Genomic DNA, 25,445 nt, shown 5'->3' on the forward strand with positions numbered 1-25,445 from the left:
TGGCGGTATTATGCTTCCTGGCAAAAATAAAGCCGAAAACTTTGTAACTGCATCTGATCGGTGAGTGACTTCAGTGAGAATTAAAATGGGCGAGCACGCCGTTTAGCCAGCAGCATCCGTCAGGAGCGCCACACAAGGGCTGACACAGCCCGGTAGCCTGAAAAACGCAAAGGTGGGTGCATCACTTATTTCTAGACAATTTCGTTGGACGCAGAGAGCGAGCAGTTCGAGTCTGGTTCGGTGTGCGATTTCTTTAATCAGTAATTTCTCGCTGCCGACGACCTCTTTTGCAGTGAGTGTGTGCATAATACATGCCCAAAATAGGCCTGAATATTCTGACAAATAAAACATGGTGGTATTATCCTTCCTGACATAAATAAAGCCGTAAACTATTAACCTGCTTGTGATCCGCGAGTGCCTTTTGCAAGAGTTCAATGGGCGAGGTCGCCACTCCCCGTTAAGCCAGAAGCATGCGTCAGGAGCGGCACATAACGGCTGACACAGCCCGGTAACATGAAAAGCGCAAAGGTGGGTGCATCACATCTTTCTAGACAATTTCGTTGGACGCAGAGAGCGAAAAGTGCGAGTCTGGTTCGGTGTGCGATTTCTTTAATCATTAATTTCTCGCTGCCGACGACCTCTTTTGCAGTGGGTGTGTGCTTAATACATGCCAAAAAGGGCCTGAATATTCAGACAAATAAAACATGGTTGTATTATCCTTCCTGAGATAAATAAAGCCGAAAACTATTAACCTGCTTGTGATCCGCGAGTGCCTTTTGCAAGAGTTCAATGGGCGAGGTCGCCACTCCCCGTTAAGCCAGAAGCATGCGTCAGGAGCGGCACATAACGGCTGACACAGCCCGGTAACATGAAAAGCGCAAAGGTGGGTGCATCACGTCTTTCTAGACAATTTCGTTGGACGCAGAGAGCGAAAAGTGCGAGTCTGGTTCGGTGTGCGATTTCTTTAATCATTAATTTCTCGCTGCCGACGACCTCTTTTGCAGTGGGTGTGTGCTTAATACATGCCAAAAAGGGCCTGAATATTCAGACAAATAAAACGTGGTTGTATTATTCTTCCTGACATAAATAAAGCCGAAAACTATTAACCTGCTTGTCTTCCGCGAGTGCCTTCAGCAAGAGTTCAATGGGCGAGCTCGCCGCTCCACGTTAAGCCAGCAGCATGCGTCAGGAGCGGCACATAACGGCTGAAACCGCCCGGTAGCCCGAAAAGCGCAAAGTTGGGTGCACGACGTATTACTTAGGAATGTCGTTTTACGCAAAGAAGGTTAGATAACGCTGCACAGTTTTATATATGGTTGGTTTAGGTTGGTTTATGGGGCTTAACGTCCCAAAGCGACTTAGGCTATGAGAGACGCCGTAGTGAAGGGCTCAGGAAATTTCGACCACCTGGGGTTCTTTAACGTGCACTGCCATCGCGCAGTACACGGGCCTCTGAGAATTTCTCCTCCAAAAAAATTCTAGCCGCCGCGACCGGGATCGAACCCGCGTCTTTTGGGTCAGCAGCCGAGCACCATAACCGCTGAGCCCCCGCGGCGGCAGTTTTATATATCAGAGCGTTCACAACTTTCTTTTCCTTATATTAAGCACATACCCACCGCAAAAGATGCCATGTGCAGCAAAAAATACATGATTAAAAAAACTGCACATCCAACCACAATCACACTATTCGCTTTTTGCGTGCAAATAAATTGTCAAGAAAGACTTAGTGCCTCTGCGCTCTTCCACCAATCGTGTTTTGTTAGCCGTTTGGTGGCGCTCCGGGCGCATGCTTTTTGCTTAACGGCGTGCTCGCCCATTGAAGTCTAAGAGAAAACACGCGCCGATCACAAGCAGTTTCAAAGTTTTCGGCTTTATGTTTGCCAGGGAGCATAATACCACTCAGTTTTATTTGTCAGAATGTGCAGAACGCTTTTTTCCATATTCTGAGCTCAGTCCCGGCGCGAAAGTGGCTGTAGGAAGCAAGAAATTATGATTAAAGCAATCGCACATCCAACCGCACTCGTACTTTTCGCTTTTTGCTTGAAACGAAGTTGTCAAGAAAGACTTGGTGCACCCACCTTTGCGCTCTTCAAGCAATCGGGATTCGTTAGCCGTTTGGTGCCGCTGCGGACACAAGCTTTTTCCTTAACGGCGTGCTCGCACATTGAACTCTTAGAGAAAACAGGCGCCGATCACAAGGAGTTTCAAATTTTTCGCCTTTATTTCTTCCAGTAAGCATATTACCGCCCAGTTTTATTCCTCAGAATGTGCAGAACTTTTTCGTGCATATTCTAAGCTCAGGCCCGCCGCAAAAGAGGCCGTAGGCAGCGAGAAATTAAGGATTAAAGAAATCGCACATCTAACCAGACTCGCACTTTTCGCTTTTTTCGAGCAACGAAGTTGTCAAGAAAGACTCGGTCCACCCACCTTTATGGCGCTCTTCAAGCAATCGGGTTTTGTTAGCCGTTTGGTGCCGCTGCGGACGCAAGCTTATGCTGAACGGCGTGCTCGCCCATTGAACTCTTAGAGAAAACAGGCGCCGATCACAAGCAGTTTCACAGTTTTCGGCTTTATTTCTCCCAGGAAGCATATTACCGCCCAGTTTTATTCCTCCGAATGCGCAGAACGTTTTCGTGCATATTCTAAGTTCAGGCCCGCCGCAAAATAGGCCGTAGGCAGCGAGAAATTAAGGATTAAAGAAATCGAACATCTAACCACACTCGCACTTTTGGCTTTTTGCGAGCAACGAAGTTGTCTTGAAAGACTTGGTCCACCCACCTTTGCGCTCTTCAAGCAATCGGGTTTTGTTAGCCGTTTGGTGCCGCTGCGGACGCAAGCTTATTGCTGAACGGCGTGCTCGCCCATTGAACTCTTAGAGAAAACAGGCGCCGATCACACACAGTTTCAAAGTTTTCGGCTTTATTTCTGCCAGGAAGCATATTACCGCCCAGTTTTATTCCTCAGAATGTGCAGTACTTTTACGTGCATATTCTAAGCTCAGGCCCGCCGTAAAAGAGGCCGTACGCAGCGAAAAATTAAGGATTAAAGAAATCGCACATCTAACCAGACTCGCACTTTTCGCTTTTTGCGTGCAACGAAGTTGTCAAGAAAGACTTGGTGCACCCACCTTTGCGCTCTTCAAGCAATCGGGTTTTGTTAGCCGTTTGGTGCCGCTGCGGACGCAAGCTTATTGCTGAACGGCGTGCTCGCCCATTGAACTCTTAGAGAAAACAGGCGCCGATCACAAGCAGTTTCAAAGATTTCGGCTTTATTTCTGCCAGGAAGCATATTACCGCCCAGTTTTATCCTCAGAATGTGCAGTACTTTTACGTGCATATTCTAAGCTCAGGCCCGCCGCAAAAGAGGCCGTACGCAGCGAAAAATTAAGGATTAAAGAAATCGCACATCTAACCAGACACGCACTTTTCGCTTTTTGCGTGCAACGAAGTTGTCAAGAAAGACTTGGTGCACCCACCTTTGCGCTCTTCAAGCAATCGGGATTTGTTAGCCGTTTGGTGCCGCTGCGGACGCATGCTTTTTGCTGAACGGCGTTCTCGCCCATTGAACTCGTAGAGAAAACAGACGCCGATCACAAGCAGTTTCAAAGTTTTCGGCTTTATTTCTGCCAGGAAGCATATTACCGCCCAGTTTTATTCCTCAGAATGTGCAGTACTTTTACGTGCATATTCTAAGCTCAGGCCCGCCGCAAGAGAGGCCGTAGGCAGCGAAAAATTAAGGATTAAAGAAATCGCACATCTAACCAGACTCGCACTTTTCGCTTTTTGCGTGCAACGAAGTTGCCAAGAAAGACTTGGTGCACCCACCTTTGCGCTCTTCAAGCAATCGGGTTTTGTTAGCCGCTGGTGCCACTGCGGACGCATGCTTTTTGCTGAACGGCGTGCTCGCCCAGTGAACTCTTAGAGAAAACAAGCGCCGATCACAAGCAGTTTCAAAGTTTTCGGCTTTATTTCTGCCAGGAAGCATATTACCGCCCAGTTTTATTCCTCAGAATGTGCAGAACTTTTTCGTGGATATTTTAAGCTCAGGCCCGCCGGAAAAAGAGGCCGTAGGCAGCGAGAAATTAAGGATTAAAGAAATCGGACATCAAACCAGACTCGCACTTTTCGCTTTTTGCGTGCAACGAAGTTGTCAAGAAAGATTTGGTGCACCCACCTTTGCGCTCTTCAAGCAATCGGGTTTTGTTAGCCGTTTGGTGCCGCTGCGGACGCAAGCTTTTTGCTGAACGGCGTGCTCGCCCATTGAACTCTTAGAGAAAACAGGTGCCGATCACAAGCAGTTTCAAAGTTTTCGGCTTTATTTCTGCCAGGAAGCATATTACCGCCCAGTTTTATTCCTCAGAATCTGCAGAACTTTTTCGTGCATATTTTAAGCTCAGGCGCGCCGGAAAAAGAGGCCGTAGGCAGCGAGAAATTAAGGATTAAAGAAATCGGACATCTAAGCAGACTCGCACTTTTCGCTTTTTTCGAGCAACGAAGTTGTCAAGAAAGACTTGGTGCACCCACCTTTGCGCTCTTCAAGCAATCGGGTTTTGTTAGCCGTTTGATGCCGCTGCGGACGCAAGCTTTTTGCTGAACGGCGTGCGCGCCCATTGAAGTCTAAGAGAAAACAGACGCCGGTCACAAGCAGTTTCAAATTTTTCGCCTTTATTTCTTCCAGTAAGCATATTACCGCCCAGTTTTATTCCTCAGAATGTGCAGAACTTTTTCGTCCATATTCTAAGCTCAGGCCCGCCGCAAAAGAGGCCGTAGGCAGCGAGAAATTAAGGATTAAAGAAATCGTACATTTTACCAGACTCGCACTTTTCGCTTTTTGCGTGCAACGAAGTTGTCAAGAAAGACTTGGTGCACCCACCTTTGCGCTCTTCAAGCAATCGGGTTTTGTTAGCCGTTTGGTGCCGCTGCGGACGCAAGCTTACTGCTGAACGGCGTGCTCGCCCATTGAACTCTTAGAGAAAACAGGCGCCGATCACAAGCAGTTTCAACGTTTTCGGTTTTATTTCTGCCAGGAAGCATATTACCGCCCAGTTTTATTCCTCAGAATGTGCAGTACTTTTACGTGCATATTCTAAGCTCAGGCCCGCCGCAAAAGAGGCCGTACGCAGCGAAAAATTAAGGATTAAAGAAATCGCACATCTAACCAGACTCTCACTTTTCGCTTTTTGCGTGCAACGAAGTTGTCAAGAAAGACTTGGTGCACCCACCTTTGCGCTCTTCAAGCAATCGGGTTTTGTTAGCCGTTTGGTGCCGCTGCGGACGCAAGCTCACTGCTGAACGGCGTGCTCGCCCATTGAACTCTTAGAGAAAACAGGCGCCGATCACAAGCAGTTTCAAAGTTTTCGGCTTTATTTCTGCCAGGAAGCATATTACCGCCCAGTTTTATTCCTCAGAATGTGCAGTACTTTTACGTGCATATTCTAAGCTCAGGCCCGCCGCAAAAGAGGCCGTACGCAGCGAGAAATTAAGGATTAAAGAAATCGCACATCTAACCAGACTCGCACTTTTCGCTTTTTGCGTGCAACGAAGTTGTCAAGAAAGACTTGGTGCACCCACCTTTGCGCTCTTCAAGCAATCGGGATTTGTTAGCCGTTTGGTGCCGCTGCGGACGCATGCTTTTTGCTGAACGGCGTTCTCGCCCATTGAACTCGTAGAGAAAACAGACGCCGATCACAAGCAGTTTCAAAGTTTTCGGCTTTATTTCTGCCAGGAAACATATTACCGCCCAGTTTTATTCCTCAGAATGTGCAGTACATTTACGTGCATATTCTAAGCTCAGGCCCGCCGCAAGAGAGGCCGTAGGCAGCGAAAAATTAAGGATTAAAGAAATCGCACATCTAACCAGACTCGCACTTTTCGCTTTTTGCGTGCAACGAAGTTGCCAAGAAAGACTTGGTGCACCCACCTTTGCGCTCTTCAAGCAATCGGGTTTTGTTAGCCGCTGGTGCCGCTGCGGACGCATGCTTTTTGCTGAACGGCGTGCTCGCCCAGTGAACTCTTAGAGAAAACAAGCGCCGATCACAAGCAGTTTCAAAGTTTTCGGCTTTATTTCTGCCAGGAAGCATATTACCGCCCAGTTTTATTCCTCAGAATGTGCAGAACTTTTTCGTGCATATTTTAAGCTCAGGCCCACCGGAAAAAGAGGCCGTAGGCAGCGAGAAATTAAGTATTAAAGAAATCGTACATTTAACCTGACTCGCACTTTTCGCTTTTTGCGTGCAACCAAGTTTTCAAGAAAGATTTGGTGCACCCACCTTTGCGCTCTTCAAGCAATCGGATTTTGTTAGCCGTTTGGTGCCGCTGCGGACGCATGCTTTTTGCTGAACGGCGTGCTCGCCCATTGAACTCTTAGAGAAAACAGGCGCCGATCACAAGCAGTTTCAACGTTTTCGGTTTTATTTCTGCCAGGAAGCATATTACCGCCCAGTTTTATTCCTCAGAATGTGCAGTACTTTTACGTGCATATTCAAAGCTCAGGCCCGCCGCAAAAAAGGCCGTACGCAGCGAAAAATTAAGGATTAAAGAAATCGCACATCTAACCAGACTCGGACTTTTCGCTTTTTGCGTGCAACGAAGTTGTCAAGAAAGACTTGGTGCACCCACCTTTGCGCTCTTCAAGCAATCGGGTTTTGTTAGCCGTTTGGTGCCGCTGCGGACGCAAGCTTATTGTTGAACGGCGTGCTCGCCCATTGAACTCTTAGAGAAAACAGGCGCCGATCACAAGCAGTTTCAACGTTTTCGGTTTTATTTCTGCCAGGAAGCATATTACCGCCCAGTTTTATTCCTCAGAATGTGCAGTACTTTTACGTGCATATTCTAAGCTCAGGCCCGCCGCAAAAGAGGCCGTACGCAGCGAAAAATTAAGGATTAAAGAAATCGCACATCTAACCAGACTCGCACTTTTCGCTTTTTGCGTGCAACGAAGTTGTCAAGAAAGACTTGGTGCACCCACCTTTGCGCTCTTCAAGCAATCGGGATTTGTTAGCCGTTTGGTGCCGCTGCGGACGCATGCTTTTTGCTGAACGGCGTTCTCGCCCATTGAACTCGTAGAGAAAACAGACGCCGATCACAAGCAGTTTCAAAGTTTTCGGCTTTATTTCTGCCAGGAAGCATATTACCGCCCAGTTTTATTCCCCAGAATGTGCAGTACTTTTACGTGCATATTCTAAGCTCAGGCCCGCCGCAAAAGAGGCCGTACGCAGCGAAAAATTAAGGATTAAAGAAATCGCACATCTAACCAGACTCGCACTTTTCGCTTTTTGCGTGCAACGAAGTTGTCAAGAAAGACTTGGTGCACCCACCTTTGTGCTCTTCAAGCAATCGGGATTTGTTAGCCGTTTGGTGCCGCTGCGGAAGCATGCTTTTTGCTGAACGGCGTTCTCGCCCATTGAACTCGTAGAGAAAACAGACGCCGATCACAAGCAGTTTCAAAGTTTTCGGCTTTATTTCTGCCAGGAAGCATATTACCGCCCAGTTTTATTCCTCAGAATGTGCAGTACTTTTACGTGCATATTCTAAGCTCAGGCCCGCCGCAAAAGAGGCCGTACGCAGCGAAAAATTAAGGATTAAAGAAATCGCACATCTAACCAGACTCGCACTTTTCGCTTTTTGCGTGCAACGAAGTTGTCAAGAAAGACTTGGTGCACCCACCTTTGCGCTCTTCAAGCAATCCGGATTTGTTAGCCGTTTGGTGCCGCTGCGGACGCATGCTTTTTGCTGAACGGCGTTCTCGCCCATTGAACTCGTAGAGAAAACAGACGCCGATCACAAGCAGTTTCAAAGTTTTCGGCTTTATTTCTGCCAGGAAACATATTACCGCCCAGTTTTATTCCTCAGAATGTGCAGTACTTTTACGTGCATATTCTAAGCTCAGGCCCGCCGCAAGAGAGGCCGTAGGCAGCGAAAAATTAAGGATTAGAGAAATCGCACATCTAACCAGACTCGCACTTTTCGCTTTTTGCGTGCAACGAAGTTGCCAAGAAAGACTTGGTGCACCCACCTTTGCGCTCTTCAAGCAATCGGGTTTTGTTAGCCGCTGGTGCCGCTGCGGACGCATGCTTTTTGCTGAACGGCGTGCTCGCCCAGTGAACTCTTAGAGAAAACAAGCGCCGATCACAAGCAGTTTCAAAGTTTTCGGCTTTATTTCTGCCAGGAAGCATATTACCGCCCAGTTTTATTCCTCAGAATGTGCAGAACTTTTTCGTGCATATTTTAAGCTCAGGCCCACCGGAAAAAGAGGCCGTAGGCAGCGAGAAATTAAGTATTAAAGAAATCGTACATTTAACCTGACTCGCACTTTTCGCTTTTTGCGTGCAACCAAGTTTTCAAGAAAGATTTGGTGCACCCACCTTTGCGCTCTTCAAGCAATCGGATTTTGTTAGCCGTTTGGTGCCGCTGCGGACGCATGCTTTTTGCTGAACGGCGTGCTCGCCCATTGAACTCTTAGAGAAAACAGGCGCCGATCACAAGCAGTTTCAACGTTTTCGGTTTTATTTCTGCCAGGAAGCATATTACCGCCCAGTTTTATTCCTCAGAATGTGCAGTACTTTTACGTGCATATTCAAAGCTCAGGCCCGCCGCAAAAGAGGCCGTACGCAGCGAAAAATTAAGGATTAAAGAAATCGCACATCTAACCAGACTCGGACTTTTCGCTTTTTGCGTGCAACGAAGTTGTCAAGAAAGACTTGGTGCACCCACCTTTGCGCTCTTCAAGCAATCGGGTTTTGTTAGCCGTTTGGTGCCGCTGCGGACGCAAGCTTATTGTTGAACGGCGTGCTCGCCCATTGAACTCTTAGAGAAAACAGGCGCCGGTCACAAGCAGTTTCAACGTTTTCGGTTTTATTTCTGCCAGGAAGCATATTACCGCCCAGTTTTATTCCTCAGAATGTGCAGTACTTTTACGTGCATATTCTAAGCTCAGGCCCGCCGCAAAAGAGGCCGTACGCAGCGAAAAATTAAGGATTAAAGAAATCGCACATCTAACCAGACTCGCACTTTTCGCTTTTTGCGTGCAACGAAGTTGTCAAGAAAGACTTGGTGCACCCACCTTTGCGCTCTTCAAGCAATCGGGATTTGTTAGCCGTTTGGTGCCGCTGCGGACGCATGCTTTTTGCTGAACGGCGTTCTCGCCCATTGAACTCGTAGAGAAAACAGACGCCGATCACAAGCAGTTTCAAAGTTTTCGGCTTTATTTCTGCCAGGAAGCATATTACCGCCCAGTTTTATTCCCCAGAATGTGCAGTACTTTTACGTGCATATTCTAAGCTCAGGCCTGCCGCAAAAGAGGCCGTACGCAGCGAAAAATTAAGGATTAAAGAAATCGCACATCTAACCAGACTCGCACTTTTCGCTTTTTGCGTGCAACGAAGTTGTCAAGAAAGACTTGGTGCACCCACCTTTGCGCTCTTCAAGCAATCGGGATTTGTTAGCCGTTTGGTGCCGCTGCGGAAGCATGCTTTTTGCTGAACGGCGTTCTCGCCCATTGAACTCGTAGAGAAAACAGACGCCGATCACAAGCAGTTTCAAAGTTTTCGGCTTTATTTCTGCCAGGAAGCATATTACCGCCCAGTTTTATTCCTCAGAATGTGCAGTACTTTTACGTGCATATTCTAAGCTCAGGCCCGCCGCAAAAGAGGCCGTACGCAGCGAAAAATTAAGGATTAAAGAAATCGCACATCTAACCAGACTCGCACTTTTCGCTTTTTGCGTGCAACGAAGTTGTCAAGAAAGACTTGGTGCACCCACCTTTGCGCTCTTCAAGCAATCCGGATTTGTTAGCCGTTTGGTGCCGCTGCGGACGCATGCTTTTTGCTGAACGGCGTTCTCGCCCATTGAACTCGTAGAGAAAACAGACGCCGATCACAAGCAGTTTCAAAGTTTTCGGCTTTATTTCTGCCAGGAAACATATTACCGCCCAGTTTTATTCCTCAGAATGTGCAGTACTTTTACGTGCATATTCTAAGCTCAGGCCCGCCGCAAGAGAGGCCGTAGGCAGCGAAAAATTAAGGATTAAAGAAATCGCACATCTAACCAGACTCGCACTTTTCGCTTTTTGCGTGCAACGAAGTTGCCAAGAAAGACTTGGTGCACCCACCTTTGCGCTCTTCAAGCAATCGGGTTTTGTTAGCCGCTGGTGCCGCTGCGGACGCATGCTTTTTGCTGAACGGCGTGCTCGCCCAGTGAACTCTTAGAGAAAACAAGCGCCGATCACAAGCAGTTTCAAAGTTTTCGGCTTTATTTCTGCCAGGAAGCATATTACCGCCCAGTTTTATTCCTCAGAATGTGCAGAACTTTTTCGTGCATATTTTAAGCTCAGGCCCACCGGAAAAAGAGGCCGTAGGCAGCGAGAAATTAAGGATTAAAGAAATCGTACATTTAACCTGACTCGCATTTTTCGCTTTTTGCGTGCAACCAAGTTGTCAAGAAAGACTTGGTGCACCCACCTTTGCGCTCTTCAAGCAATCGGGATTTGTTAGCCGTTTGGTGCCGCTGCGGACGCATGCTTTTTGCTGAACGGCGTGCTCGCCCATTGAAGTCTAAGAGAAAACAGGCGCCGATCACAAGCAGTTTCAAAGTTTTCGGCTTTATTTCTGCCAGGAAGCATATTACCACCCAGTTTTATTCCTCAGAATGTGCAGAACTTTTTCGTGGATATTTTAAGCTCAGGCCCGCCGGAAAAAGAGGCCGTAGGCAGCGAGAATAAGGATTAAAGACATCGGACATCAAACCAGACTCGCACTTTTCGCTTTTTGCGTGCAACGAAGTTGTCAAGAAAGATTTGGGGCACCCACCTTTGCGCTCTTCAAGCAATCGGGTTTTGTTAGCCGTTTGGTGCCGCTGCGGACGCAAGCTTTTTGCTGAACGGCGTGCTCGCCCATTGAACTCTTAGAGAAAACAGGTGCCGATCACAAGCAGTTTCAAAGTTTTCGGCTTTATTTCTGCCAGGAAGCATATTACCGCCCAGTTTTATTCCTCAGAATCTGCAGAACTTTTTCGTGCATATTTTAAGCTCAGGCCCGCTGGAAAAAGAGGCCGTAGGCAGCGAGAAATTAAGGATTAAAGAAATCGGACATCAAACCAGACTCGCAGTTTTCGCTTTTTGCGTGCAACGAAGTTGTCAAGAAAGATTTGGTGCACCCACCTTTGCGCTCTTCAAGCAATCGGGTTTTGTTAGCCGTTTGGTGCCGCTGCGGACGCAATCGTTTTGCTGAACGGCGTGCGCGCCCATTGAACTCTTAGAGAAAACAGGCGCCGATCACAAGCAGTTTCAAATTTCGCCTTTATTTCTTCCAGGAAGCATATTACCGCCCAGTTTTATTCCTCAGAATGTGCAGAACTTTTTCGTGGATATTTTAAGCTCAGGCCCGCCGGAAAAAGAGGCCGTAGGCAGCGAGAATAAGGATTAAAAAAATCGGACATCAAACCAGACTCGCACTTTTCGCTTTTTGCGTGCAACGAAGTTGTCAAGAAAGATTTGGTGCACCCACCTTTGTGCTCTTCAAGCAATCGGGTTTTGTTAGCCGTTTGGTGCCGCTGCGGACGCAAGCTTTTTGCTGAACGGCGTGCTCGCCCATTGAACTCTTAGAGAAAACAGGTGCCGATCACAAGCAGTTTCAAAGTTTTCGGCTTTATTTCTGCCAGGAAGCATATTACCGCCCAGTTTTATTCCTCAGAATCTGCAGAACTTTTTCGTGCATATTCTAAGCTCAGGCCCGCCGCAAAAGAGGCCGTAGGCAGCGAGAAATTAAGGATTAAAGAAATCGCACATCTAACCAGACTCGCACTTTTCGCTTTTTTCGAGCAACGAAGTTGTCAAGAAAGACTCGGTCCACCCACCTTTGCGCTCTTCAAGCAATCGGGTTTTGTTAGCCGTTTGGTGCCGCTGCGGACGCAAGCTTATTGCTGAACGGCGTGCTCGCCCATTGAACTCTTAGAGAAAACAGGCGCCGATCACAAGCAGTTTCACAGTTTTCGGCTTTATTTCTCCCAGGAAGCATATTACCGCCCAGTTTTATTCCTCCGAATGCGCAGAACGTTTTCGTGCATATTCTAAGTTCAGGCCCGCCGCAAAATAGGCCGTAGGCAGCGAGAAATTAAGGATTAAAGAAATCGAACATCTAACCACACTCGCACTTTTGGCTTTTTGCGAGCAACGAAGTTGTCTTGAAAGACTTGGTCCACCCACCTTTGCGCTCTTCAAGCAATCGGGTTTTGTTAGCCGTTTGGTGCCGCTGCGGACGCAAGCTTATTGCTGAACGGCGTGCTCGCCCATTGAACTCTTAGAGAAAACAGGCGCCGATCACACACAGTTTCAAAGTTTTCGGCTTTATTTCTGCCAGGAAGCATATTAGCGCCCAGTTTTATTCCTCAGAATGTGCAGTACTTTTACGTGCATATTCTAAGCTCAGGCCCGCCGTAAAAGAGGCCGTACGCAGCGAAAAATTAAGGATTAAAGAAATCGCACATCTAACCAGACTCGCACTTTTCGCTTTTTGAGTGCAACGAAGTTGTCAAGAAAGACTTGGTGCACCCACCTTTGCGCTCTTCAAGCAATCGGGTTTTGTTAGCCGTTTGGTGCCGCTGCGGACGCAAGCTTATTGCTGAACGGCGTGCTCGCCCATTGAACTCTTAGAGAAAACAGGCGCCGATCACAAGCAGTTTCAACGTTTTCGGTTTTATTTCTGCAAGGAAGCATATTACCGCCCAGTTTTATTCCTCAGAATGTGCAGTACTTTTACGTGCATATTCTAAGCTCAGGCCCGCCGCAAAAGAGGCCGTACGCAGCGAAAAATTAAGGATTAAAGAAATCGCACATCTAACCAGACTCGCACTTTTCGCTTTTTGCGTGCAACGAAGTTGTCAAGAAAGACTTGGTGCACCCACCTTTGCGCTCTTCAAGCAATCGGGTTTTGTTAGCCGTTTGGTGCCGCTGCGGACGCAAGCTTATTGCTGAACGGCGTGCTCGCCCATTGAACTCTTAGAGAAAACAGGCGCCGATCACAAGCAGTTTCAAAGATTTCGGCTTTATTTCTGCCAGGAAGCATATTACCGCCCAGTTTTATTCCTCAGAATGTGCAGTACTTTTACGTGCATATTCTAAGCTCAGGCCCGCCGCAAAAGAGGCCGTACGCAGCGAAAAATTAAGGATTAAAGAAATCGCACATCTAACCAGACACGCACTTTTCGCTTTTTGCGTGCAACGAAGTTGTCAAGAAAGACTTGGTGCACCCACCTTTGCGCTCTTCAAGCAATCGGGATTTGTTAGCCGTTTGGTGCCGCTGCGGACGCATGCTTTTTGCTGAACGGCGTTCTCGCCCATTGAACTCGTAGAGAAAACAGACGCCGATCACAAGCAGTTTCAAAGTTTTCGGCTTTATTTCTGCCAGGAAGCATATTACCGCCCAGTTTTATTCCTCAGAATGTGCAGTACTTTTACGTGCATATTCTAAGCTCAGGCCCGCCGCAAGAGAGGCCGTAGGCAGCGAAAAATTAAGGATTAAAGAAATCGCACATCTAACCAGACTCGCACTTTTCGCTTTTTGCGTGCAACGAAGTTGCCAAGAAAGACTTGGTGCACCCACCTTTGCGCTCTTCAAGCAATCGGGTTTTGTTAGCCGCTGGTGCCACTGCGGACGCATGCTTTTTGCTGAACGGCGTGCTCGCCCAGTGAACTCTTAGAGAAAACAAGCGCCGATCACAAGCAGTTTCAAAGTTTTCGGCTTTATTTCTGCCAGGAAGCATATTACCGCCCAGTTTTATTCCTCAGAATGTGCAGAACTTTTTCGTGGATATTTTAAGCTCAGGCCCGCCGGAAAAAGAGGCCGTAGGCAGCGAGAAATTAAGGATTAAAGAAATCGGACATCAAACCAGACTCGCACTTTTCGCTTTTTGCGTGCAACGAAGTTGTCAAGAAAGATTTGGTGCACCCACCTTTGCGCTCTTCAAGCAATCGGGTTTTGTTAGCCGTTTGGTGCCGCTGCGGACGCAAGCTTTTTGCTGAACGGCGTGCTCGCCCATTGAACTCTTAGAGAAAACAGGTGCCGATCACAAGCAGTTTCAAAGTTTTCGGCTTTATTTCTGCCAGGAAGCATATTACCGCCCAGTTTTATTCCTCAGAATCTGCAGAACTTTTTCGTGCATATTTTAAGCTCAGGCGCGCCGGAAAAAGAGGCCGTAGGCAGCGAGAAATTAAGGATTAAAGAAATCGGACATCTAAGCAGACTCGCACTTTTCGCTTTTTTCGAGCAACGAAGTTGTCAAGAAAGACTTGGTGCACCCACCTTTGCGCTCTTCAAGCAATCGGGTTTTGTTAGCCGTTTGATGCCGCTGCGGACGCAAGCTTTTTGCTGAACGGCGTGCGCGCCCATTGAAGTCTAAGAGAAAACAGACGCCGGTCACAAGCAGTTTCAAATTTTTCGCCTTTATTTCTTCCAGTAAGCATATTACCGCCCAGTTTTATTCCTCAGAATGTGCAGAACTTTTTCGTGCATATTCTAAGCTCAGGCCCGCCGCAAAAGAGGCCGTAGGCAGCGAGAAATTAAGGATTAAAGAAATCGTACATTTTACCAGACTCGCACTTTTCGCTTTTTGCGTGCAACGAAGTTGTCAAGAAAGACTTGGTGCACCCACCTTTGCGCTCTTCAAGCAATCGGGTTTTGTTAGCCGTTTGGTGCCGCTGCGGACGCAAGCTTACTGCTGAACGGCGTGCTCGCCCATTGAACTCTTAGAGAAAACAGGCGCCGATCACAAGCAGTTTCAACGTTTTCGGTTTTATTTCTGCCAGGAAGCATATTACCGCCCAGTTTTATTCCTCAGAATGTGCAGTACTTTTACGTGCATATTCTAAGCTCAGGCCCGCCGCAAAAGAGGCCGTACGCAGCGAAAAATTAAGGATTAAAGAAATCGCACATCTAACCAGACTCGCACTTTTCGCTTTTTGCGTGCAACGAAGTTGTCAAGAAAGACTTGGTGCACCCACCTTTGCGCTCTTCAAGCAATCGGGTTTTGTTAGCCGTTTGGTGCCGCTGCGGACGCAAGCTCACTGCTGAACGGCGTGCTCGCCCATTGAACTCTTAGAGAAAACAGGCGCCGATCACAAGCAGTTTCAAAGTTTTCGGCTTTATTTCTGCCAGGAAGCATATTACCGCCCAGTTTTATTCCTCAGAATGTGCAGTACTTTTACGTGCATATTCTAAGCTCAGGCCCGCCGCAAAAGAGGCCGTACGCAGCGAGAAATTAAGGATTAAAGAAATCGCACATCTAACCAGACTCGCACTTTTCGCTTTTTGCGTGCAACGAAGTTGTCAAGAAAGACTTGGTGCACCCACCTTTGCGCTCTTCAAGCAATCGGGATTTGTTAGCCGTTTGGTGCCGCTGCGGACGCATGCTTTTTGCTGAACGGCGTTCTCGCCCATTGAACTCGTAGAGAAAACAGACGCCGATCACAAGCAGTTTCAAAGTTTTCGGCTTTATTTCTGCCAGGAAACATATTACCGCCCAGTTTTATTCCTCAGAATGTGCAGTACATTTACGTGCATATTCTAAGCTCAGGCCCGCCGCAAGAGAGGCCGTAGGCAGCGAAAAATTAAGGATTAAAGAAATCGCACATCTAACCAGACTCGCACTTTTCGCTTTTTGCGTGCAACGAAGTTGCCAAGAAAGACTTGGTGCACCCACCTTTGCGCTCTTCAAGCAATCGGGTTTTGTTAGCCGCTGGTGCCGCTGCGGACGCATGCTTTTTGCTGAACGGCGTGCTCGCCCAGTGAACTCTTAGAGAAAACAAGCGCCGATCACAAGCAGTTTCAAAGTTTTCGGCTTTATTTCTGCCAGGAAGCATATTACCGCCCAGTTTTATTCCTCAGAATGTGCAGAACTTTTTCGTGCATATTTTAAGCTCAGGCCCACCGGAAAAAGAGGCCGTAGGCAGCGAGAAATTAAGTATTAAAGAAATCGTACATTTAACCTGACTCGCACTTTTCGCTTTTTGCGTGCAACCAAGTTTTCAAGAAAGATTTGGTGCACCCACCTTTGCGCTCTTCAAGCAATCGGATTTTGTTAGCCGTTTGGTGCCGCTGCGGACGCATGCTTTTTGCTGAACGGCGTGCTCGCCCATTGAACTCTTAGAGAAAACAGGCGCCGATCACAAGCAGTTTCAACGTTTTCGGTTTTATTTCTGCCAGGAAGCATATTACCGCCCAGTTTTATTCCTCAGAATGTGCAGTACTTTTACGTGCATATTCAAAGCTCAGGCCCGCCGCAAAAGAGGCCGTACGCAGCGAAAAATTAAGGATTAAAGAAATCGCACATCTAACCAGACTCGGACTTTTCGCTTTTTGCGTGCAACGAAGTTGTCAAGAAAGACTTGGTGCACCCACCTTTGCGCTCTTCAAGCAATCGGGTTTTGTTAGCCGTTTGGTGCCGCTGCGGACGCAAGCTTATTGTTGAACGGCGTGCTCGCCCATTGAACTCTTAGAGAAAACAGGCGCCGATCACAAGCAGTTTCAACGTTTTCGGTTTTATTTCTGCCAGGAAGCATATTACCGCCCAGTTTTATTCCTCAGAATGTGCAGTACTTTTACGTGCATGTTCTAAGCTCAGGCCCGCCGCAAAAGAGGCCGTACGCAGCGAAAAATTAAGGATTAAAGAAATCGCACATCTAACCAGACTCGCACTTTTCGCTTTTTGCGTGCAACGAAGTTGTCAAGAAAGACTTGGTGCACCCACCTTTGCGCTCTTCAAGCAATCGGGATTTGTTAGCCGTTTGGTGCCGCTGCGGACGCATGCTTTTTGCTGAACGGCGTTCTCGCCCATTGAACTCGTAGAGAAAACAGACGCCGATCACAAGCAGTTTCAAAGTTTTCGGCTTTATTTCTGCCAGGAAGCATATTACCGCCCAGTTTTATTCCCCAGAATGTGCAGTACTTTTACGTGCATATTCTAAGCTCAGGCCCGCCGCAAAAGAGGCCGTACGCAGCGAAAAATTAAGGATTAAAGAAATCGCACATCTAACCAGACTCGCACTTTTCGCTTTTTGCGTGCAACGAAGTTGTCAAGAAAGACTTGGTGCACCCACCTTTGCGCTCTTCAAGCAATCGGGATTTGTTAGCCGTTTGGTGCCGCTGCGGAAGCATGCTTTTTGCTGAACGGCGTTCTCGCCCATTGAACTCGTAGAGAAAACAGACGCCGATCACAAGCAGTTTCAAAGTTTTCGGCTTTATTTCTGCCAGGAAGCATATTACCGCCCAGTTTTATTCCTCAGAATGTGCAGTACTTTTACGTGCATATTCTAAGCTCAGGCCCGCCGCAAAAGAGGCCGTACGCAGCGAAAAATTAAGGATTAAAGAAATCGCACATCTAACCAGACTCGCACTTTTCGCTTTTTGCGTGGAACGAAGTTGTCAAGAAAGACTTGGTGCACCCACCTTTGCGCTCTTCAAGCAATCCGGATTTGTTAGCCGTTTGGTGCCGCTGCGGACGCATGCTTTTTGCTGAACGGCGTTCTCGCCCATTGAACTCGTAGAGAAAACAGACGCCGATCACAAGCAGTTTCAAAGTTTTCGGCTTTATTTCTGCCAGGAAACATATTACCGCCCAGTTTTATTCCTCAGAATGTGCAGTACTTTTACGTGCATATTCTAAGCTCAGGCCCGCCGCAAGAGAGGCCGTAGGCAGCGAAAAATTAAGGATTAAAGAAATCGCACATCTAACCAGACTCGCACTTTTCGCTTTTTGCGTGCAACGAAGTTGCCAAGAAAGACTTGGTGCACCCACCTTTGCGCTCTTCAAGCAATCGGGTTTTGTTAGCCGCTGGTGCCGCTGCGGACGCATGCTTTTTGCTGAACGGCGTGCTCGCCCAGTGAACTCTTAGAGAAAACAAGCGCCGATCACAAGCAGTTTCAAAGTTTTCGGCTTTATTTCTGCCAGGAAGCATATTACCGCCCAGTTTTATTCCTCAGAATGTGCAGAACTTTTTCGTGCATATTTTAAGCTCAGGCCCACCGGAAAAAGAGGCCGTAGGCAGCGAGAAATTAAGGATTAAAGAAATCGTACATTTAACCTGACTCGCATTTTTCGCTTTTTGCGTGCAACCAAGTTTTCAAGAAAGATTTGGTGCACCCACCTTTGCGCTCTTCAAGCAATCGGATTTTGTTAGCCGTTTGGTGCCGCTGCGGACGCATGCTTTTTGCTGAACGGCGTGCTCGCCCATTGAACTCTTAGAGAAAACAGGCGCCGATCACAAGCAGTTTCAACGTTTTCGGTTTTATTTCTGCCAGGAAGCATATTACCGCCCAGTTTTATTCCTCAGAATGTGCAGTACTTTTACGTGCATATTCAAAGCTCAGGCCCGCCGCAAAAGAGGCCGTACGCAGCGAAAAATTAAGGATTAAAGAAATCGCACATCTAACCAGACTCGCACTTTTCGCTTTTTGCGTGCAACGAAGTTGTCAAGAAAGACTTGGTGCACCCACCTTTGCGCTCTTCAAGCAATCGGGATTTGTTAGCCGTTTGGTGCCGCTGCGGACGCATGCTTTTTGCTGAACGGCGTGCTCGCCCATTGAAGTCTAAGAGAAAACAGGCGCCGATCACAAGCAGTTTCAAAGTTTTCGGCTTTATTTCTGCCAGGAAGCATATTACCGCCCAGTTTTATTCCTCAGAATGTGCAGTACTTTTACGTGCATATTCTAAGCTCAGGCCCGCCGGAAAAAGAGGCCGTAGGCAGCGAGAAATTAAGGATTAAAGAAATCGGACATCAAACCAGACTCGCACTTTTCGCTTTTTGCGTGCAACGAAGTTGTCAAGAAAGATTTGGTGCACCCACCTTTGCGCTCTTCAAGCAATCGGGTTTTGTTAGCCGTTTGGTGCCGCTGCGGACGCATGCTTTTTGCTGAATGGCGTGCTCGCCCATTGAAGTCTAAGAGAAAACAGGCGCCGATCACAAGCAGTTTCAATGTTTTCGGCTTTATTTCTGCCAGGAAGCATATTACCGCCTAGTTTTATTCCTCAGAATGTGCAGTACTTTTACGTGCATATTCTAAGCTCAGGCCCGCCGCAAAAGAGGCCGTACGCAGCGAAAAATTAAGGATTAAAGAAATCGCACATCTAACCAGACTCGCACTTTTCGCTTTTTGCGTGCAACGAAGTTGTCAAGAAAGACTTGGTGCACCCACCTTTGCGCTCTTCAAGCAATCGGGATTTGTTAGCCGTTTGGTGCCGCTGCGGACGCATGCTTTTTGCTGAACGGCGTTCTCGCCCATTGAACTCGTAGAGAAAACAGACGCCGATCACAAGCAGTTTCAAAGTTTTCGGCTTTATTTCTGCCAGGAAGCATATTACCGCCCAGTTTTATTCCTCAGAATGTGCAGTACTTTTACGTGCATATTCTAAGCTCAGGCCCGCCGCAAAAGAGGCCGTACGCAGCGAAAAACTAAGGATTAAAGAAATCGCACATCTAACCAGACTCGCACTTTTCGCTTTTTGCGTGCAATGAAGTTGTCAAGAAAGACTTGGTGCACCCACCTTTGCGCTCTTCAAGCAATCGGGATTTGTTAGCCGTTTGGTGCCGCTGCGGAGGCATGCTTTTTGCTGAACGGCGTTCTCGCCCATTGAACTCGTAGAGAAAACAGACGCCGATCACAAGCAGTTTCAAAGTTTTCGGCTTTATTTCTGCCAGGAAGCATATTACCGCCCAGTTTTATTCCTCAGAATGTGCAGTACTTTTACGTGCATATTCTAAGCTCAGGCCCGCCGCAAAAGAGGCCGTACGCAGCGAAAAATTAAGGATTAAAGAAATCGAACATCTAACCACACTCGCACTTTTGGCTTTTTGCGAGCAACGAAGTTGTCTTGAAAGACTTGGTCCACCCACCTTTGCGCTCTTCAAGCAATCGGGTTTTGTTAGCCGTTTGGTGCCGCTGCGGACGCAAGCTTTTTGCTGAACGGCGTGCTCGCCCATTGAACTCTTAGAGAAAACAGGTGCCGATCACAAGCAGTTTCAAAGTTTTCGGCTTTATTTCTGCCAGGAAGCATATTACCGCCCAGTTTTATTCCTCAGAATGTGCAGAACTTTTTCGTGCATATTCTAAGCTCAGGCCCGCCGCAAAAGAGGCCGTAGGCAGCGAGAAATTAAGGATTAAAGAAATCGCACATCTAACCAGACTCGCACTTTTCGCTTTTTGCGTGCAACGAAGTTGTCAAGAAAGACTTGGTGCACCCACCTTTGCGCTCTTCAAGCAATCGGGATTTGTTAGCCGTTTGGTGCCGCTGCGGACGCATGCTTTTTGCTGAACGGCGTGCTCGCCCATTGAAGTCTAAGAGAAAACAGGCGCCGATCACAAGCAGTTTCAAAGTTTTCGGCTTTATTTCTGCCAGGAAGCATATTACCACCCAGTTTTATTCCTCAGAATGTGCAGAACTTTTTCGTGGATATTTTAAGCTCAGGCCCGCCGGAAAAAGAGGCCGTAGGCAGCGAGAATAAGGATTAAAGACATCGGACATCAAACCAGACTCGCACTTTTCGCTTTTTGCGTGCAACGAAGTTGTCAAGAAAGATTTGGTGCACCCACCTTTGCGCTCTTCAAGCAATCGGGTTTTGTTAGCCGTTTGGTGCCGCTGCGGACGCAAGCTTTTTGCTGAACGGCGTGCTCGCCCATTGAACTCTTAGAGAAAACAGGTGCCGATCACAAGCAGTTTCAAAGTTTTCGGCTTTATTTCTGCCAGGAAGCATATTACCGCCCAGTTTTATTCCTCAGAATCTGCAGAACTTTTTCGTGCATATTTTAAGCTCAGGCCCGCTGGAAAAAGAGGCCGTAGGCAGCGAGAAATTAAGGATTAAAGAAATCGGACATCAAACCAGACTCGCAGTTTTCGCTTTTTGCGTGCAACGAAGTTGTCAAGAAAGATTTGGTGCACCCACCTTTGCGCTCTTCAAGCAATCGGGTTTTGTTAGCCGTTTGGTGCCGCTGCGGACGCAATCGTTTTGCTGAACGGCGTGCGCGCCCATTGAACTCTTAGAGAAAACAGGCGCCGATCACAAGCAGTTTCAAATTTCGCCTTTATTTCTTCCAGGAAGCATATTACCGCCCAGTTTTATTCCTCAGAATGTGCAGAACTTTTTCGTGGATATTTTAAGCTCAGGCCCGCCGGAAAAAGAGGCCGTAGGCAGCGAGAATAAGGATTAAAGAAATCGGACATCAAACCAGACTCGCACTTTTCGCTTTTTGCGTGCAACGAAGTTGTCAAGAAAGATTTGGTGCACCCACCTTTGTGCTCTTCAAGCAATCGGGTTTTGTTAGCCGTTTGGTGCCGCTGCGGACGCAAGCTTTTTGCTGAACGGCGTGCTCGCCCATTGAACTCTTAGAGAAAACAGGTGCCGATCACAAGCAGTTTCAAAGTTTTCGGCTTTATTTCTGCCAGGAAGCATATTACCGCCCAGTTTTATTCCTCAGAATCTGCAGAACTTTTTCGTGCATATTTTAAGCTCAGGCCCGCCGGAAAAAGAGGCCGTAGGCAGCGAGAAATTAAGGATTAAAGAAATCGGACATCAAACCAGACTCGCACTTTTCGCTTTTTGCGTGCAACGAAGTTGTCAAGAAAGATTTGGTGCACCCACCTTTGCGCTCTTCAAGCAATCGGGTTTTGTTAGCCGTTTGGTGCCGCTGCGGACGCAAGCGTTTTGCTGAACGGCGTGCGCGCCCATTGAACTCTTAGAGAAAACAGGTGCCGATCACAAGCAGTTTCAAAGTTTTCGGCTTTATTTCTGCCAGGAAGCATATTACCGCCCAGTTTTATTCCTCAGAATCTGCAGAACTTTTTCGTGCATATTTTAAGCTCAGGCCCGCCGGAAAAAGAGGCCGTAGGCAGCGAGAAATTAAGGATTAAAGAAATCGGACATCAAACCAGACTCGCACTTTTCGCTTTTTGCGTGCAACGAAGTTGTCAAGAAAGATTTGGTGCACCCACCTTTGCGCTCTTCAAGCAATCGGGTTTTGTTAGCCGTTTGGTGCCGCTGCGGACGCAAGCGTTTTGCTGAACGGCGTGCGCGCCCATTGAACTCTTAGAGAAAACAGACGCCGATCACAAGCAGTTTCAAATTTCGCCTTTATTTCTTCCAGGAAGCATATTACCGCCCAGTTTTATTCCTCAGAATGTGCAGAACTTTTTCGTGCATATTCTAAGCTCAGGCCCGCCGCAAAAGAGGCCGTAGGCAGCGAGAAATTAAGGATTAAAGAAATCGCACATCTAACCAGACTCGCACTTTTTTCTTTTTGCGAGCAACGAAGTTGTCAAGAAAGACTTGGTGCACCCACCTTTGCGCTCTTCAAGCAATCGGGTTTTGTTAGCTGTTGGTGCCGCTGCGGACGCAAGCTTTTTGCTGAACGGCGTGCTTGGCCCTTGAAGTCTCAGAGAAAACGCGCCGATCACAAGCAATTTCAAAGTTTTCGGCTTTATTTTTGCCGGGAAGGATAATACCGCCCAGTTTTATTTGTCAGAACGTGCAGAACTTTTTTTTTCGCGCACTCTAAGCTCAGACCCGCCGGAAAAGTGGCCATAGGAAGCGAGAAATTAATGATTAAAGAAATCGCACATACAACCAGACTGGCACCTTTCGCTTTTTGCGTGCAACGATTGTCACGATTTGTCAACGATTTTGCGTGCAACGTTTTCGTGCATATTCTAAGTTCAGGCCCGCCGCAAAATAGGCCGTAGGCAGCGAGAAATTAAGGATTAAAGAAATCGCACATCTAACCAGACTCGCACTTTTCGCTTTTTGCGTGCAACGATTGTCAAGAGAGACGGTGCACCCACATTTGCGCTCTTCAAGCGATCGGGTTATGGTAGCCGTTTTGTGCCGCTCCGGACACATGCATGTCGGTCGCCGAAGCCGAAGGACTTTCGGCCAGCTAGAGCGGGGTGGCAGTTTACAAATATCCCTGAAGAGTAATGTATGCAAGAGCTGTATCTAACCGTTTCTTACCCATGGGGCAGAAACGTGGAACGAAGAGTGTTCAGCTTAAGGACAACGTAGTGAGCTATGGAAGGAAAAATGATACGTGTAACATTACGAGATCGGAAGCGGGCGGGGTGTGCGAGGGAACAAACGGAGGTTACTGCATCCTAGTCGAAATCAAGGGAAAGAAATGGGCTTGGGCAGGGCATGTAATGCGACGGCAAGATAACCGCTGGTCCATAAAGGGACTGTGGAATAAATTGAGATTATGTAAAGCTGACCGCCCGTGAATAAGTCATTCGCTGACGTTCGGTTTGCGACTTCCGGTTGTCGCACCCAGCGCCTCAGCAGCAGTGTCGGCAGCGTCTCTCCGGTCTCTCTCCGCCTTCCTGGATTGCGGCGTGCGTCGGATTTCTTTGCTTGTCACTGCGAGTGGCTCGTGAACTGCCGACAGAAAGAGGCGGCAGAGGTAAATTGAAACCATTTGCGAGAAGGCAATGCCCTGGCTCGCGTTTGCCCGAGGGGGTCGCGCGGCGGCACGAGCAGACTATTTTCACGGCTACCGGAAGTATGCCCGTGACGTCGTGGCTGCCGTGGCTCCAGCGAATAACAGCGTGTGGTGGCCTGCCGACGTCACGGGACTAGTGACATCTATTTTCCCGATTTGAGTTTCAAAATCGATTGCTACGAAGACACCAATCGTCCCACGAATTTAAAAAAAAAGATTTTAAAAATTCACAATAAATTGCCGGCTCAGTTGTGAAGACTCATACTTGGTGTGGATGTTTCTTAGCATCCTTCCCAAGCACTGAAAGCATTTACAAGCGACTTTTAATTCGTTGCGTAGTCCCTTTAAGGGTAACGAAGTGGATTCCAAGGGGTGGCAGGAAGTTGATGGATGAGATTAAGAAGTTTGCGGGGATAGGGTAGCCGCAGCTGGCAACGGACAGGGTTAATTGAAAAGAGATGGGAGAGGCCTTTGCCCTGTTAGTGGGCGTAGTCAGGCTGCTGATGATGACGATGAGAGCGGCCTAGTCTTCCACCCCCAGCCTGACCCAGTTCTTTGAGTCAATAAAGTTGTTTCCTCCTCCCCCTCCTTCAGCTACGTTAGCCGTGAGGTGGCGCCAAATATGCAATATGCACGTTTCCAGCTTTGCAGCAAGCTCGCTCACTCAACTCTTCCAAAAGCCACTCGCTGATCATGAGCAGTTTCCATGTTTGTGGTTTTTTTTTTCCATGTCAGAGCATTATTCAGACCAGTTCTATTTTCAAGAATTTACGAATAATTAGCCCCGAGCCACCACCAAAAAAGCCACAGGCCATAGGACTGATCTGCCTGCGAGAGAGAACGACCGTCAGTCCCTTTACAATTCCCCCTTGGGCTTCCTTCAGGGTGCAGTTAAACATAGGGTTGACTTTGTGACAAATCTGCACACACACTCCTGCCCTCAATCCCTGCGTCGATCAAGGTCACTTGAGACCAGTGTGTGCAGAGACCACATGTGTACCTGCAAGGGTATAAAAGGTTTAACCCAGGCACATTGTTGGTTGAAGCCTGAAGCTTCGATCATAGAAGAGTACATATACAATGAACTAGTCAGCTGTTCTCAGGACATGCCCTTTCAAAGCGGTGGCAAGGAAGCAATGCTCATGCATAGGACGTTACTGAAACAAAGGCACATTTTAGAATTTAAAGGATATTGTACTAGTATCAGCTTCACAAGATTCTTCATACTGCCCAGACACCACTGCATATATTATTGCTGAAAACAAAAGTCATTCCATTTACAATATAAAAAGTAGAAAGACAGACAAAATCGCACTTCACACGCCAATTTAATTCACCCAGTGCCACAGACCGGGCACTACTAATCAGAATCGCACCTTGCCTTGCCAGGGCACTACTATAATCAGAATCGCACCTTACCTTGCCAGGTTGCCTTGCCAGCGGTCCGCAGCCATGCTAATTGGCGGCGTTGTCATTTTGAGTATGTGTCACAGACAGGAGGTGAGACAAACATGGGACCATAATAGGGGTATCTCCCCTAGCAAGCTTGCAGTCAAGTGCGCTGACGTGGCGCAGAACACAGGCATTTCTGTATCAGTTCCATCCAAATAAGGCCACCTTGGCCGAGATTGCACTGATCTACCACGGCAGGTCGTTGAGTGAGATATAACATGTTTTCCTGATGTGGAAGGCAATGCAACAAATTCTGGAGGATGGCAATGATGATGAGGCCACCTGAGCTGGACGATGATTAATCATTAAACACTAGTTGAGTGCAATGACAGCACTCAAGTTCCATGCATGGCTAAATGTACGTGTTTCATGCTTCTCTTTCTGTTTGTTTTCATTGTCAGATGATCTGAAAATCCACTTGATTCAAATATTTATGCGTTCTGAACTGATGAGGTTTTTTTCACTGCAAGTTTCTCCCCAGAAGATCTCCGAGCCAAGATGCATAGGGAGACAGCTTTCTCGGATA

This window comes from Amblyomma mixtum, chromosome 9 (genome assembly GCF_055824585.1).
Source record: "Amblyomma mixtum isolate Tamu chromosome 9, ASM5582458v1, whole genome shotgun sequence".
NCBI lineage: Eukaryota > Metazoa > Arthropoda > Arachnida > Ixodida > Ixodidae > Amblyomma > Amblyomma mixtum.